Source organism: Pan paniscus, chromosome 6 (assembly GCF_029289425.2).
Source record: "Pan paniscus chromosome 6, NHGRI_mPanPan1-v2.0_pri, whole genome shotgun sequence".
In the NCBI taxonomy this organism is placed as follows: domain Eukaryota; kingdom Metazoa; phylum Chordata; class Mammalia; order Primates; family Hominidae; genus Pan; species Pan paniscus.
In genome coordinates, this window is record NC_073255.2 from 145,151,802 (window position 1) to 145,166,867 (window position 15,066).

Sequence of the window (15,066 nt, forward strand, 5' to 3'; positions counted from 1 at the left end):
ATTTAAACACATATTCTGTGTACCACAAGTTCCAAAAGAGAAGTTTATGTATGCAAATGCAACAGAAATAATTCAATATTTTCCATTTTCCACAAATACTCTCTGTGAGACAGATATAAACAACCATTTAAAATAATAGTGAATTTTGGGGTTAATTATTATTACTGAAATAACAGAAGTTATGTATTCTGTGAACCTCAAAGCAGACCTTTGAATAGTCTTGTCACTAATATGTGTTAAAAGAATAAAGAATCCTCATTGAAGTCTTATTCTTAAAAATATCAAAATGCCATCCTTCACCATTAATTTCATGCCAAGATTTAACAGCAATAAATATTGTAGACTTTACCACTTCTTTATATAATGGCTTCATACGATAATTTTTTATTATATAAAAATTCCCTCTTATTCAAGATGAATTTGTTTGCTTTGCTTTTACCAATGTTAAAGGTAATTTTTCTGAATAGCACGGATGGTTTCCTCTGTTAAAATACTATAGTGTGAGCCTCAAGGCACAGCAGGCAATGCCATCACCCCAGCACCACTGGGCCATTTCTTCTATGCCTGAACCTTCTCACATCATTTTAAAACATGGCTTTCTAATCCTTTTGGTCTTCTTGCTGAGAATTAAAAGGTTAGAAAGTTTTTTTTTTTTTTTTTTGAGACGGAGTCTCGCTCTGTCGCCCAGGCTGGAGTGCAGTGGCGCGATCTCGGCTCACTGCAAGCTCCGCCTCCCGGGTTCACGCCATTCTCCTGCCTCAGCCTCCCGAGTAGCTGGGACTACAGGCGCCCGCTACCACGCCCGGCTAATTTTTTGTATTTTTAGTAGAGACGGGGTTTCACCGTGTTAGCCAGGATGGTCTCGATCTCCTGACCTCGTGATCCGCCCGCCTCGGCCTCCCAAAGTGCTGGGATTACAGGCGTGAGCCACCGCGCCCGGCCGGTTAGAAAGTTTTTAAAGTAGTAGTAGAAGTCTTATGTCTCAAATTACAAATTACAAATTACAAAAACCTCCCACTTATCTTTTTCAAACCATTAGTTAGGTAGAACCACATCAAGGTAAGTCTTTCTGGAAACATGCTACGAAACAAACATGTTATTTAATAAGAATTCAGAATACAGCAGGAGAAGTCACAACCTGGAATGAAGCAGAGTGGAAACAGAATTACCCTGGCTGGCCTGAAAGGAGTGGGTTTCCAAGTGAGACTCCAAGTGTACCAAGTGTCTAATGGGCAATCCATTTACACATCTCTTCCCATATTATTCAAGTGCAAACTGTACTCCATAAGTATTTTCAGTTTTATTTCTTTACAAAACTTTTGAAAAGAATAAAAATAAATCGCTGGGTGGGATTATGCACAGGACAGAGAGATGCCACTAAGCCATGCCACCAAGCATTTGTGTTTATTAGAAGAGCATTCCTCCTATGAACATCATAGTTTATAGAGTCCCAACTAGATTATAATGTAGACACTTCTGTCAGATGATAATATGTCTGTAAAAAGTCTGCTAGATCTGTATTTTATTCATAAAGGCACTGGTGTGAAATATACACACAAAAGACCCATGTGTAAAAGGGCTCATGTGAGCGAAGCAGCAGCCGGGGAGAAGGCATATCCGACACACCTCAGGTGCAGTGGCGGCTTAAGGAGGCATCCCAGGAACACATTAATCAACACATTCAAGGAATGCATTAATCAACACTGCTACAACGGCTGGGCATGCCCATTGTTTCACTGTAGCATGCTAAAGAGCACAGAGCAGCAATGTGAATGTGAATTTCCACCATGCTACAAGAAACAAAACCCTTTTCAGGACTGGCTCCATGCACCATATCCTACTCGACTCTTTCAATAGAAATCATTCTCTCCTGTATTCGTGGTAGTTTATGAACTTGCTTTCTGCAACAGTCAACCAGAAACAAAGAATCTTTACAGACCAGCTAAGTTTGACAATAGCTGTAGAAATGCCTTCTGCAGATATGAAAACTTGAATCCATCCAAGAGATTTTTTTCTTTGCCTTACAAAATGAATGCTGTCATGAAAGGCAAAATAAAAGAAAACAAAGCAAAGCAAAAAAAAAAAAAAAAATCCAAGCATCTATTTGTGTATGCAGTCAGTTGTGACAGCAACATACTGCATTACCAGCAGGGGCCTGGTCCTGGCCTCCTGCTCCACACTGGGTTTCATTTTCCTCCTGGGTAGTTCCCTAGATAACCCTCCTGTCAGGATTCGACTCCCTCCAAAAGCAGCCAGGGATGAAATGGCCAGATGCTGGAAGGAATAGACATGATAAAATACCCACAGAACCTAGGCACACATGTCTACCTTTGTATAGAGTACCATGTGGACCTGAACACCTGAGGCCTTCCAGTATTCCTGCTGTGTCTCAATTCCAATTGTCCATACTTGGAGTATCTCACCCATTAGGTTATGTTGCACAATTAAAGTTCAATAAATGATGATTCTGGTGATAAGAATGCTGAATACAAAGATCCTAACTCAATGAATAAGGGATGCCATTTATAACTTTCATTTGGAATAAGCTTCCTCTCAGGGTGAGAATTATTTTAATAGAGGTTGTACTTGCTGGGAACAAGAGCCACAGGGCAGTGCCCCTGCCTTTTGGTGGCACTGTTCTGGTCATTTTGGTGAACCTCAAAATTAAAGTCTATGGGTCATGAATCTAGACTTATTTCATCACGAGTTCTGATTCTAATAATCCCAGAAAACAGTTAAGAACTACAAGCCAAAAGTACAGCAAGGAAAAGAAATCAAATCCAGTAAGTATATGCAAGAAGCTATTTGCAAAGGTCACGCATTAGCCCTTTGGTGTATAAATGCTAAGTGCTCTACATTTCATGTACTGGAGTGACTCAGGCAGTTTTTTATTTCCAGTTTCAAACCAGATATTTCTCCCCACTAGACTACAATGGGAGGAGAGGGGGGAACACATAAAAGTTGCAGGATTCCTTCTACTGACTACTAGCACCAATTATTGCTGCCACAAAAACATAATGCCACTGTTTTCATCATTGTCTCACTATGGCATTATCCTTACCCAGCTATCTCCCAAGAGAAAATGCTGATGTCTTTCTTCAAACACATTTCAACTGCTCTTTCTGAGCCTTCAGAAACAGCTATCAAACTGAGCAGCCCAGAGTGGTGGGAGTGGTGAGAAGGGGGATAAGGTGAGGTGTCCAGAGAAAAATGGCTGTGTCCCATAAGAATAATGAGGACAGGATGCAAGAGGCAGAAATGAGATGCCTAATCAATAAAGGCATCTCAATCACGGATGCGAATAAAACTCAGAGATAAATATCAGGAAATGTATAATTTAGCCTCCCTACAGAAATGTTGCACATTGAATTTAATATGCTTCCATCTGACCCCAGGACAGAGAGCACTGCTCAGACTTCATGTGGAAATGGAAAGCTGGGCAGTCGCCTGGGTTGAAAGAACAGAATGTTCTTCACTGCACTGTCATTCAGCTTCCAGGAATGCTGCATTTCAGTGGTAAGTAGTCATTCTGTGAAAAAGTTCATCACGATCACAATAGAGGGACTGTACAAGTATGCTAATGTTTCAAGAGATGTCACTTAGTTGAAATCTGTGCCTTGCCTTCATGCTATGTCACAATGAAGAGGGAGGAAGTTAATTTGTATAAGAAAAGATTGTTCTAGTTTTCCAGATGACTACATATTGAATCAAACTTTACTGGTATAAAACAATAAAGAGGTAAATATTTTTTACTCGGAGTTAGATCCCTGTCTTGGTTTTTATAAGTTCTAGCCATCCCAGAGTAACTGCTTTATTCATGAGCTTTTAATCTTCAGCTTCATGGGGCAAGTATTCTTTCTGTGGGTGCTGGGTCTTCTTGATTTGACTGGTATCAACTAAACTCAGCTTTAAAATGATCCTGTAGGACAAAATTTTGATAGCTGTCTTTACTGTTAAATTGTATTAAAAATTGGCCAGGCATGGTGGCTCATGCCTGTAATTCCAGTACTTTGTGAGGCCAAGGCAGGCAGATCACTTGAGGCCAGGAGCTCAAGACCAGCCTGGCCAACATGGTGAAACCCTGTCTCTATTAAAAATGCAAAAAGTAGCCAGGCATGTTGGTATGCATCTGTAATTGTAGCTACTCAGGAGGCTGAGGGATGAGAATCACTTGAACCCGGGAGGTGGAGTTTACAGTGAGCAGAGATCGCGCCATTGCACTGCAACCTGGGTGACAAGTGAGACTCCATCTCAAGAAAGAAATAAATTAAATAAATAAATAGTATTAAAATTGTATAACTATTAGGATTTTGTAATAAAATACAGGTTCACTTTTACAAATCAACTTAATTATAAGATAAAAGTCTTTTTACTCTTACCAGTTTTACTATTATCTATTCAGGATGTAACTACCCTTCTCCTAAGATGTACATATAACTTTAACAACTCGGTATTGTAAAGTCCAAGGGAAAGAACAAATTTCAAGTCATCCACCAAAACAGTCAGTAAATGACTCCAGCACCTTGTCAGGTTATTCTTCATACACAGCTTGCTGCCAAATGGGAACATGCTTTAAGGTGCAGCCTGGGCATTCTTCTTCCTCAGACTCCTTATGGTTACTACTAGGACCAAACTTACACAAATGTGGCCAGCGGAAAACTCATTTTACGAGGTGATTTCAGAGGTATCCTCTCTCCTCACTCTGGTTGATTATCAAAATGCCACCACTAGCAGCCTTGCATTTTAGCTCAAGGTTTTCAATGCAGGTAGAAGTTAGATTTCCCAGGGAGAGAATGTACACATTAGGGTTAACGGCAAACGTGAGCAGTTTTTATGTGTGACACTGGATAAGGGCAGATAGAGGGCACTTCCCAAAGAGAAGGATGTGGGATGGGCCTGAGAGTTTGCAAACCACAGTCCACAATTCTGGCTGCATGCATTTTTCTGAACATCACAGCATGCCAGTGAATGTGGGGAAAACTACTGAAAACTCTAAGTAGCTACGAAAAAAACTTATTTATTCTAATGTCAGAGGCCAAATACTTGAATAGCCTAGGGACATTCTGAGTATAAGTGTGCTTTAGAATTTTGGGAAGTTTCAGTCAGTCTTTGTGAGGCCAGGGAAACAAATTGGGAAGTCTCAGTATTTAGTTTTGACAAGATTCAACCATTCACGAAACCAAAAAATGAGACATTTTAGTGGCTCTCATAGGACCTGACAACTAAAAGCTCTCTTGAGCCAATTAACAAAAGGCTAGCCAGAAAGACCAACAAGAAGTGTGTATTGAGAAAAGAAGAATCGAGCCTTTTCACTTGTTGCTCTAGAAGACAGAGATTTTCAATCGAGTACCCTTCACACGATGGAAGAAAGAAAAAATAATGCATCCAGCCAGAAAAACTCCCTTAGAACTACCTGAGAGTGGGCTAGGAAATGGGAGAGCACCTGCTGTTGAGCCAAGCGTTTCCACCTTAAAAGGGCACCATGTACTTCCTCACAGTGGCCGCTGTTTTCCCTGCTCACCAGAAAACACCATTTTTACAAATAAACTCCCGCCCTCAGTGTCTTACTACCTTATAGATATCAGACAATATATTATCTACGAAAGAATTTTCCATACCTTACTGCTGATACTAGTATTGTACTGGTAAGCCACCATACTTAATACCATTACTAGTAACTCCTAGTTTCTAACAACTGTAATTTGGTATATGTCCCTGTCAGAATGGATGGTACTTACTATCACATTGCTTTACCTTGCAGGTGTTCTTTATGAAACAAGGACACTTGTAGAGGAGAGGGGTACATAAAAACTTTATAAAATAGGTCATTTTGCTTCAACAAAGGGAGCTTTCTCTTAAAAGAGCCATTTGTACAAAATTAAGGCTATTTTGGTGTTGGTCATAATTACCTAACATCAATTTTGCTAGTCTCTGCTAATTTTCACTTTTCAGGGACTGTTCAAGCAGAACAAAATTTGTGCTATTTGATTTACAAAGCAACATTCTTAGTTTCCAGTCTACTAATTTGGGGATTTCTGATGGTATTTTGAAACACTGTAAGAACTAGTCATATGAAGTCAGTTTCAATACAACACAATGGAAGCAAATTCAGCTGAGGCATGAATCATTTCCTTTCAATTACAAAAGGACATCTCAATGGATCAACCTAAGAATTCTCAGGAACAAGAGACAACATGCTCAAAGGATTTTACTATCTCAAAATCTTGTATACAATCTTCTTTCCTTAACTAAAATCCATGAGTTTATTTGTTAAATGAAATCAACAAGGTAAAGAACTGAATGTCTGAACAATCGTGCTCTCATAATTCCTTAAAAAAGCTATTATTGGTTGAGATACAGGTCTCTGAACTGTGTTCCAGATCTCCAAGTAAGATTATTTTTTCATCAAGTTCAGTACTATAATAGATGGCCTTTCAGAAGGCATCATAGGCCTAACAGGGTCCATTCTAGAGCTGATAATGCTGAATGGCATAAATAGGAATGGGGCAGACAGCGGGGTAGGAAATAAGAAATGGGGAAGGAATTTACAAAGCAGAAATCACATTTCAAAGTAACATTTAAACTTTCAAAGGAGATATTTTTATTCTTTGGACTCCATTGTGAGACAAGAAAAATCATTAATGGATGGTATACCCTCAGGAGACTTTTGATATATTATTGAATCAAAATGAAAATTATTTTCTTGTAAATGATTCCCTATAATTTTTAATCTTTAGTCCCTTTATAAACATTTTTACTAGCAGTGCTTTGCCTCTGCTCTCTATTTTCTGGGCTTTATGATTCATGATTTACTTAAACAAAAATCTTATTACTATGACAGGACATGAGGGCTGGTTTTCTTCCCTATGTATTTGATCTATCTTCTTTGACATTGGTATGATTAATGTTTTTGCATCTATGTTTCTACTCTCTGTCTTTTATCACACTCTCTGGATTGAAAAGTATTAAATATGGCAATAATATTACATAATCACATTATTTAATATTATAATTCTCATCTTTACGAATTCAAATGTTTTGAGAAGACAAACTCTTACCTTTGAAGAAGCTCTTAAGTTGTTCTTCCTTTTAATTCTTTAAACCAAATGTCTTCTTAGCATTGCTCTGTGGGTTAAAAAATGGGAGAAACGTTAACACGACATTGATTGTCATCAATCACAGCAGAGTGTCAATATATTAACTCCAACTGGCTCTCTGATGGGAAACACAATTAAAGAGAGAGCCCTGCAAGGAAGACAAATCATGACTAGATTTGCCAAAACATATCTCTGCTGGCTTCAATCAAAAGTGACAGCAGAGAAGTGACCAGAACTCTGGTGGACATCCCATTAAAGGATTCCAGCCTAGAGAATCACGTCTGATTCCTCTTTTCAGTTTAGAGGAATAAAGGTGTTTTTGTAATGTATCTATACAGTGTGGATAAAATACTTTGCTATGGGCTTATTATTATTATTATTTAAATTTTTTTATTTGGTAGCATAGAAATTTTTTAGGTTATGTTTGAAAGGCCCCAGGTTTTCAACAAGGGTCATAAAAAGAAGCTGGGAACAACCAAGATTTGAGGAGTGAGTTCCACCTGGGCTGTGACAAAGGCAGAGCAGTGGACAGCTCCCAAGTTCTGCAGTCTCCAACTCTCCTCTCGTCAGCCTCAATGTTTCCTTTGCAAATAGTCCAGCTGAGAATTAGCCAGAGAAAGAGAGGAGGGATGGTGAGTAGAACAATCACAGCTGAGCACATTAAGTTTCATTTTTTAAACAACCAATTCAGTGACACCCAAGGTTTCTCAGGGAGGATTTGTGTCTTTTTGAACTTTGGATTTCTGGAAACAGAAGTCATACTATCAACCTCTGAAAAACCCTTCAGAGAAGAGAAACAAGTGTCAATTCAGGAACTCTGGACTGCACTCAAATATCAGGACAACTATGAATCACAAAATTATTCCGTTAATAAAAGATGCTTAATAATCTCAGCTGGTTTTGCTTATGTATGTGTTATAAAATATTCCCTGCATTAAGTTGCAAGAAATGTTAATTACATATAAAACCACCCTTAATAGATTTTCATTGCATGTGAAGCAATGATATTTTATCAGGACAAAATATTAATATTGTGGAGGCTTGTGATTTTTCCTTAGAATTGGAACCAATTTTATAGTAATATTGTTTTCACTTTTTAAAAAAAACCCTAGAGTTGTGTAGGAGAGCATCTATAAGAATTTTAAGATATATCTACAATAACAACTCAATTCAGCAAACTTATATTGAGCACTTAATACATATCCGCCAATTCACTGGATAAATCTAAACAAGAAAAAAATAAAATATAAATACTTCATGCTTCCTACCATGAGGGATCTCAGTCCACATGCTGATGGATTCCTAAGTTTTAATAGTTCTCAGCATAATCCAATTCAGGGCAAAACGCTCTAAAAAGCACAGATATGTAATTTTGCATAACATGGTTCCATGGCATCACGTGGAAAAACTATTTCATCCTTGCTTATATATATTATTGATAGGGCACTGCTACATTTTTAACCACCTTGTGGTGATGTAAACCCTGAAGGGTTTGCAAAGACCACCAAAAGACTGTATTAATTGTATTACCATGTCAGCAATTATGCCCAACATTTCTAGGAAATGACTTTTTGTTACATTCATTACTCATGTTTTGACAAATGTGTCAATGGCCTTTCATTACCCCAAAACACATTTAGGTCAAGAGAATAGGGTAATACATCATTGCTAAGGACTATTTTTCCAATAACCAAGTAACAATTTAATTTTTTAACCAAAATGCAATCAACTTACCCTATTAAATAAAATTAGTCCTAAGTCAAAAGGTCAAGATAAGATTTGATGTATTTTTAAAGTAGCCTTCAGAAAAGACAGATAACATCCACGTGAAAAATGTAAGAACCCCAAAGCCCACAGTACACATAACAAATCAATTACAATAATAGTAATTCAATAGCATATAACACTAAAAATTCAAATAATTCTGAAAAGTGAATACTTGCCTTAGCCACTTATGGAAAAATAAAATAATAAACTTCCTGTTTCAGAGTAAATTGCTATGGATTGGGACACATTTTTTTGCTGGACTTTTTTGACAGAGAAAGAGTTGTTTGGTTTTAAAATGAGAATTCATAACATTCAATGCAACTGAAAATTTGCTATTACAAGCAGTATTAGGTAAAAAGTATCAGCAGGCAAAAACTTGCAAAATCTCATTTGGCTTATACTTTTTAGTTCAACTCTAAAGATATTAAAGATGTTTACTCTTTGGTTCTTGTGAGGCTGATTTCTAAAAACTGGCCTCCTTAACAATACAGTAAAGGTTAGATTACATTAAGATATCAAGCCTTTGACTGCCCCCACCCCCCCCAACAACCCAGTCAATTCTGTCTACACTCTTCAAAATAAATACAGATGAGAAATAGTTTTCAGAACATCAATTCTGAAAACTTTATATGCAAGAATATATTTATATATCTGCACAAGTATGTATTTGTGCAACATGCAAAACTGTTCTGCCTTTTATCACTATAAAATGACAGTAAATTATAAATTTATATTTAATCTTTGGTCTTAACAGAAATTTGACTAGTAGTAAAATCATACTAAGCCCAAACTCTTTTTTTTTCTTAATTTCCTGCCTTTGACATGATCCTTGGACTGAATTTGGGTTCCATTCATACTTAACTGGAGAAAAAAGGATAAAAAAACCACCTTGTTAAAACTGGCATTTATCTTTGGTTTCTCTAGGGTATGCCTGTCATCCAGCCGCTAATTCAGCTTGACAAGGCCAGAAGCCAAAATCATCTTGAAACCCAGTTCTCCCATTACAGCAGCCTATGAAACAAAATACATTCCAAAAAACAGACAGTATGGTCTGAGATAAAGCATGTTCTCCAACTACAGCTCCATCAGATGGCACCCAGAGGGCCCTCCCTCTACCACAACCTAGCTGGCTGGGGTCCTGGGAACACAGGCCCCTGACTTCTGGCCCCAAGTTTAGCACCAAGTTCAGCCTACTCCTGCAAGACTAAACTTGTTGGGACTTGGGACTGACCCCATGTTATACATCTTGTGGAAGTTAGGGTGGGAGCAAGAAGGGATCCATTCGAGCAAGAAACTTGCAGGTGAACCAATGTGGATCACGCTTTACCTTTCAGAGAAATTAACACATTGGTCCTTGAAGACTGAAGACTCATCACTCACAGAAGCATCTGACTGCCTCAAGTGACACTATCATTTGCTAACTTGTAGACTGATGCAAACATCCAATAGTGAGCAAATTACATTGATAGAGGACATGTTGGATATATACCACCTTACTGTCAGCGTGCTGGAAATCATGTTGTCATATACATAAATGTAGCCTTCCATGGTACATAGTTGCTATGGTTTGAATGTGCTTCACAAAGTTCATATGTGGGAAACTTAATCACAAATACAACAATGTTCAGAGGTGGGATCTTTAAGAGGTGATTAGGTCATGAGGGGCTTTGCCCTCATGCATGGATTCACGTCAATATTGTGGGAGTAGGTTTGTTCTCACAAGAGTGGATTTGTCATAAAAGTGACTTCTGTTCCCCTCTTCCTCTTGCTTTCATGTACAGTCTATCTTGCCCTTTCTCATCCTTCTGTTTTCTGCTATGGGATGATGCAGCAAGAAGGCCCTCACCAGATGCAGGCCTCTTGAACTTGGACTTCTCTGCCTCCAGAACCATGAGCCAAATACATTTATTTTCCTTATAAATTACCTAGTCTATAGTACTCTGTTGCACAAAACAGACTGAGACATTCGTGCTTGGTATACTTCATGGTTTCATAAAAGTACAAATAGAAACCTAAAAGTTCAGGCCGGGCACGGTGGCTCATGCCTGTAATCCCAGTGCTTTGGGAGGCCGAGGCAGGCAGATCACGAAGTCAGGAGATCAAGACCATCCTGGCTAACACGGTGAAACCCTGTCTCTACTAAAGAAAAAAAAAATACAAAAAAATTAGCTGGGTGTAGTGGCAGGCATCTGTAGTCCCAGCTACTCAGGAGGTTGAGGCAGAACAATGGTGTGAACCCAGGAGGCAGAGCTTGCAGTGAGCCAAGATCACACCACTGCACTCCAGCCTGGGCAATGGAGCAAGACTCCATCTCAAAAAAAAAAAAAAAAAGAGAAACCTAGAAGTTCAGTGTGCAGTCATGGCTAGCTGTCTAACAAAGAGTCATGCCCTCTCTCTGTCATGTAAGACAGACATGGCTGTGGAGAAGAAGTTCCTGTCCAGGGTCTGTATTTCCAGTTCTCCTTGTGTCTAGGTGTGACTGCAAGGTGTAAGAGAGCTAATATGTGTGACTTCTTTGTTCAGATGTTGAAAAAGAAAATGTGTCTTTTCCACGCCTCCTATCTCTCCATTTCTGGCTGTATGTCAATGCCAGTGTAACCTGAAAAGTTGCATAGCATGGCCTTTGTCAGCTTGGGTGAAGAGTAGAGATCCTTCCCTCCAAATTCATGGTCTGCATCACTAACAGTGAACTGTTACATGAGCTGAGAGGGAACTCTAATTGTGTGATGTTTCTAGTTTGGGGGTTTGTTAGAATAGCTAGCCCTGCCTATCTAATAGAGTTGGCACATTGTGAACATAATAGAAACCTTAAATGAAATATTGTCCTCACTGGTCCTTTTTCTATGTCTATAATCTAGGAAGAAGATTTAATTTTAAAATATAAGTGTATTCAGAGCAGTAGAGCAAAATTGATTAGAGGGTATTAAATAACTCCTTAGTAGAAACAGCTAAAGTAATAGTGTTTACTTCACCTAGGGAAGAAAAAGTTTAAAGGAGTCTAGTTAAACTGTCAATGAATATATGAAGGTTCTAAAAATTTTATACGGCAGATAGTGAGAAACTATTTTTCAAGTTCACTGAACATAAAACAAATACAGAAGGCTCTGTGTGATGGCTATAAACTAATACCGTATCTAAGAAAATGGGGAAGACTGAGGCTGGGTATGGTGGCTCACGCCTGTAATCCTAGCACTTTGGGAGGTTGAGCAGGTGCATCACTTGAGGTCAGGAGTTCAAGACCAGCCTGGCCAACATGGTGAAAGCCCGTCTCTACTACAAAACAAAAATTAGTTGGACGTGGTGGCGGGCACCTGTAATCCCAGCTCCTAGGGAGGCTGAGGCAGGAGAATCACTTGAACCCAGGAGGCAGAGGTTGCAGTGAGTTGAGATGGCGCCATTGCACTCTAGCCTGGGTGACAGAGGGAGACTCAGTCTCAGAAAAAAAAAAAAAAAAAAAGAAAGAAAGGAAAGGAAAGGAAAAGGAAAAGGAAAGGGGGAAGATTGAAAATAGAGTTTTTGTGAGAATCTGATTCTGCAGATTTAGGAGGGACCTTGAAATTCACTTTTCCTTTTCTTTTTTTTTTTGAGATGGAGTCTCACTCTGTCACCCAGACTGGAGTGCAGTGGTGTGATCTTGGCTCACTGCAAGCTCTACTTCCAGGGTTCATGCCATTCTCCTGCCTCAGCCTCCCGAGTAGCTGGGACTATAGGCACCGGCCACCATGCCCGGCTAATTTTTTGCATTTTTAGTAGAGATGGGGTTTCACTGTGTTAGCCAGGATGGTCTCGATCTCCTGACCTTGTGATGCGCCCACTTCAGCCTCCCAAAGTGTTGGGATTACAGGTGTGAGCCCCCGCACCTGGCCAGAAATTCACTTTTCTAATAGGCAGACCCAGGGGGTTCTGGTGCATGTGGTCCCAGGCTACACAATAATCAACATGGTGAAATAATGTCTGTAGGATAATGATGGTTAAACAATGAAATACACAACATTATGAGGCTGTTAGATTCCCTTTCTCAAAGTAATATCAGGAATGTTCCACAGGGTGGAAAACACACTGTCGACAAACACAGAAGAGCACTTGGAATCTAGGTAAGTAACAAAGGATTCCAATCCTTGAGCAGCTCAGAGTCTCAGGAAAGTGACCGTGAGTCTGTGTGTGTATGAGTGCATACGTGTGTGTGGAGAAGGTGGTGATAAGAAGGAGGAAACAAAGATGACCCCTGGTTCTGAATACAGAAAAGGAGGTTTCATTCACAGGTGAGCAGACGTACTTCAGCGTGGCCCTGGGAATCCTGGTCTCCCCTAGGCATCCTAGCCCTGGAACAGCCTCCAGATGATGTTGCCACCCACCAAGCTATAGAATGAAACAAATGAAGTCGAGGCATCCAACCCTATTCAGGAAGCAAAAGCAGTTCATGTTTATATATTTTACAAATCAGACTTCTATGTCAAGTGGGAAGAAAGATTCTAAGGCAAATAAAAAATGTTCTATAAATCTACAACTACATGAAGAGTCATTGTTTAATGGGTATTGAGGTTCAATCTGGGATGATGAAAACATTTTCTAAGATGGATATGATAATGGTCACACAACAATATAAATGTACTTAATGCTACTGACCTGTACACTTAAAAATTGTCAAAATCTCAAATTTTGTGCTATGTATATTTTACCACAATAAAAAAGGAAAACATGGCTATAAACTTCCTTCCAACTCTGTAAGTTAATAGACATGATATTTGTAGGAAAAAAATTCAACGTATACCCTAAATTCCTCCATTAATACTTTCTGTGTCCTTGAAAAGTTAGGAAAACATTAATTTATTCAACAAATATTTAGTGACCAACTACTATGGCTCAGGCACTGTTCTGGGCACTGAGGATGCAGTAATAAACAGAATAGAAGAAATCCCTGCCCTCATAGAGCATTTACTTATCACCTCGTTATGCGAAACATTTATTAACCGCCTATGATTTGCCAAGTTCTATGCTGAGCATCAGAAATACAATGGTTACAAAGAAGTGAACCTTAGAAAACCAGTCTCTTCTTGGCCTCATGAAGCTTATGGTCAATGGCAGAAGATAGATATTGAACAAATAATCACAGAAATGGATCTAAAAATACCAATTTTGAAAAGTTGTTAAGGCAGGGGTGTGTGGTGCTCCTAGAGTGTGTGGTGATGGGAACTGGCTTTGTCAAGGTCAGACTTTTCTAAGGAAATGATGACTGAGCTGAGGTCCTACAGAGCTGGGGAAGGAAAGATGTGTTACAGTTTTGATACCAATGCACAATTTAATTGGGCACAAAATGAGAAGAAGAAAAGCAGGGGATAAGAGGGACAGGTCTGATGAGGCTGACAAAGCAGACAGAGGCCTGGCCACGTGGAGCCCTGTAGTTCTTTCAGCCTTTTATCCTAAGGGCAATGGGAAGCCACTGATGTATTTTAAGAAGGCTGAGGGTGGAAGAGGAATGATTTGATCACAAATAATACTTATTTTGCTGCTCTGACAATTTAAAAACTACCAACTGAAAATGAAGGCAAGAACTACAAGTGAATTCCTATACAGTTATAAAAAAACACTTTTGATAGTGTTTAATATACCAAAGATTTATCATAAGATAAAAAATTATTAACAGCACTCCAATTTTTAATTATTTGGTATTGATCAAACATAGTCTCTTGGGCCAGGAACAGTAACTCATGCCTATAATCTGAGCACTGTGGGAGGCTAAGGCAAGGAGGATAGCTTGGGTCCAGGAGTTCAAGACCAGCCTGGGCAACACAGGGAGACCCTGTCTCTGTGAAAAATAAAAATAAAAATAAATTATCTGGGCATGGTGGCATGCACTGTGGTCCCAGCTACTTGGGAAGCTGAGGCGAGGATTGCTTGAGTCTGGCAGGTCGAGGCAGCAGTGAGCCACTGTACTCCAGCCTGGAGGACAGAGCTAGACAAAACAAAACAAAACAAAACAAAACGGTCTCTTAAGGTACTATTATATAATCTACTAATGAAGCTGAGATCACACCACTACACTCCAGCCTGGGTGAGAAAGCAAGATTGTCAAAAAAAAAAAGAGTGACTATTTTAAAAAACAAAACAACAGTGAAACTATTTGATTAAATAAATTATATTAAACTTCATAAAATATGATTATTTAGGCATGTTTCATTGACACATAAAGTGACAAAGGAAA

General features: G+C 39.0%; 1 protein-coding gene across 33 annotated transcripts in view; it reads right to left on the reverse strand.

Annotated features, from left to right (window-relative positions):
* The window catches only part of NRCAM (neuronal cell adhesion molecule), a 313,477-nt gene that overhangs the window by 158,238 nt on the left and 140,173 nt on the right, over positions 1-15,066 (reverse strand). For all 33 annotated transcript variants that reach the window (XR_004672585.3, XM_057302938.1, XM_057302934.1 and 30 more), the window contains one exon: positions 7,059-7,125. The gene's annotated coding sequence lies outside the window, so the exon portion shown is untranslated. The remainder of the gene's footprint in view (positions 1-7,058; positions 7,126-15,066) is intronic.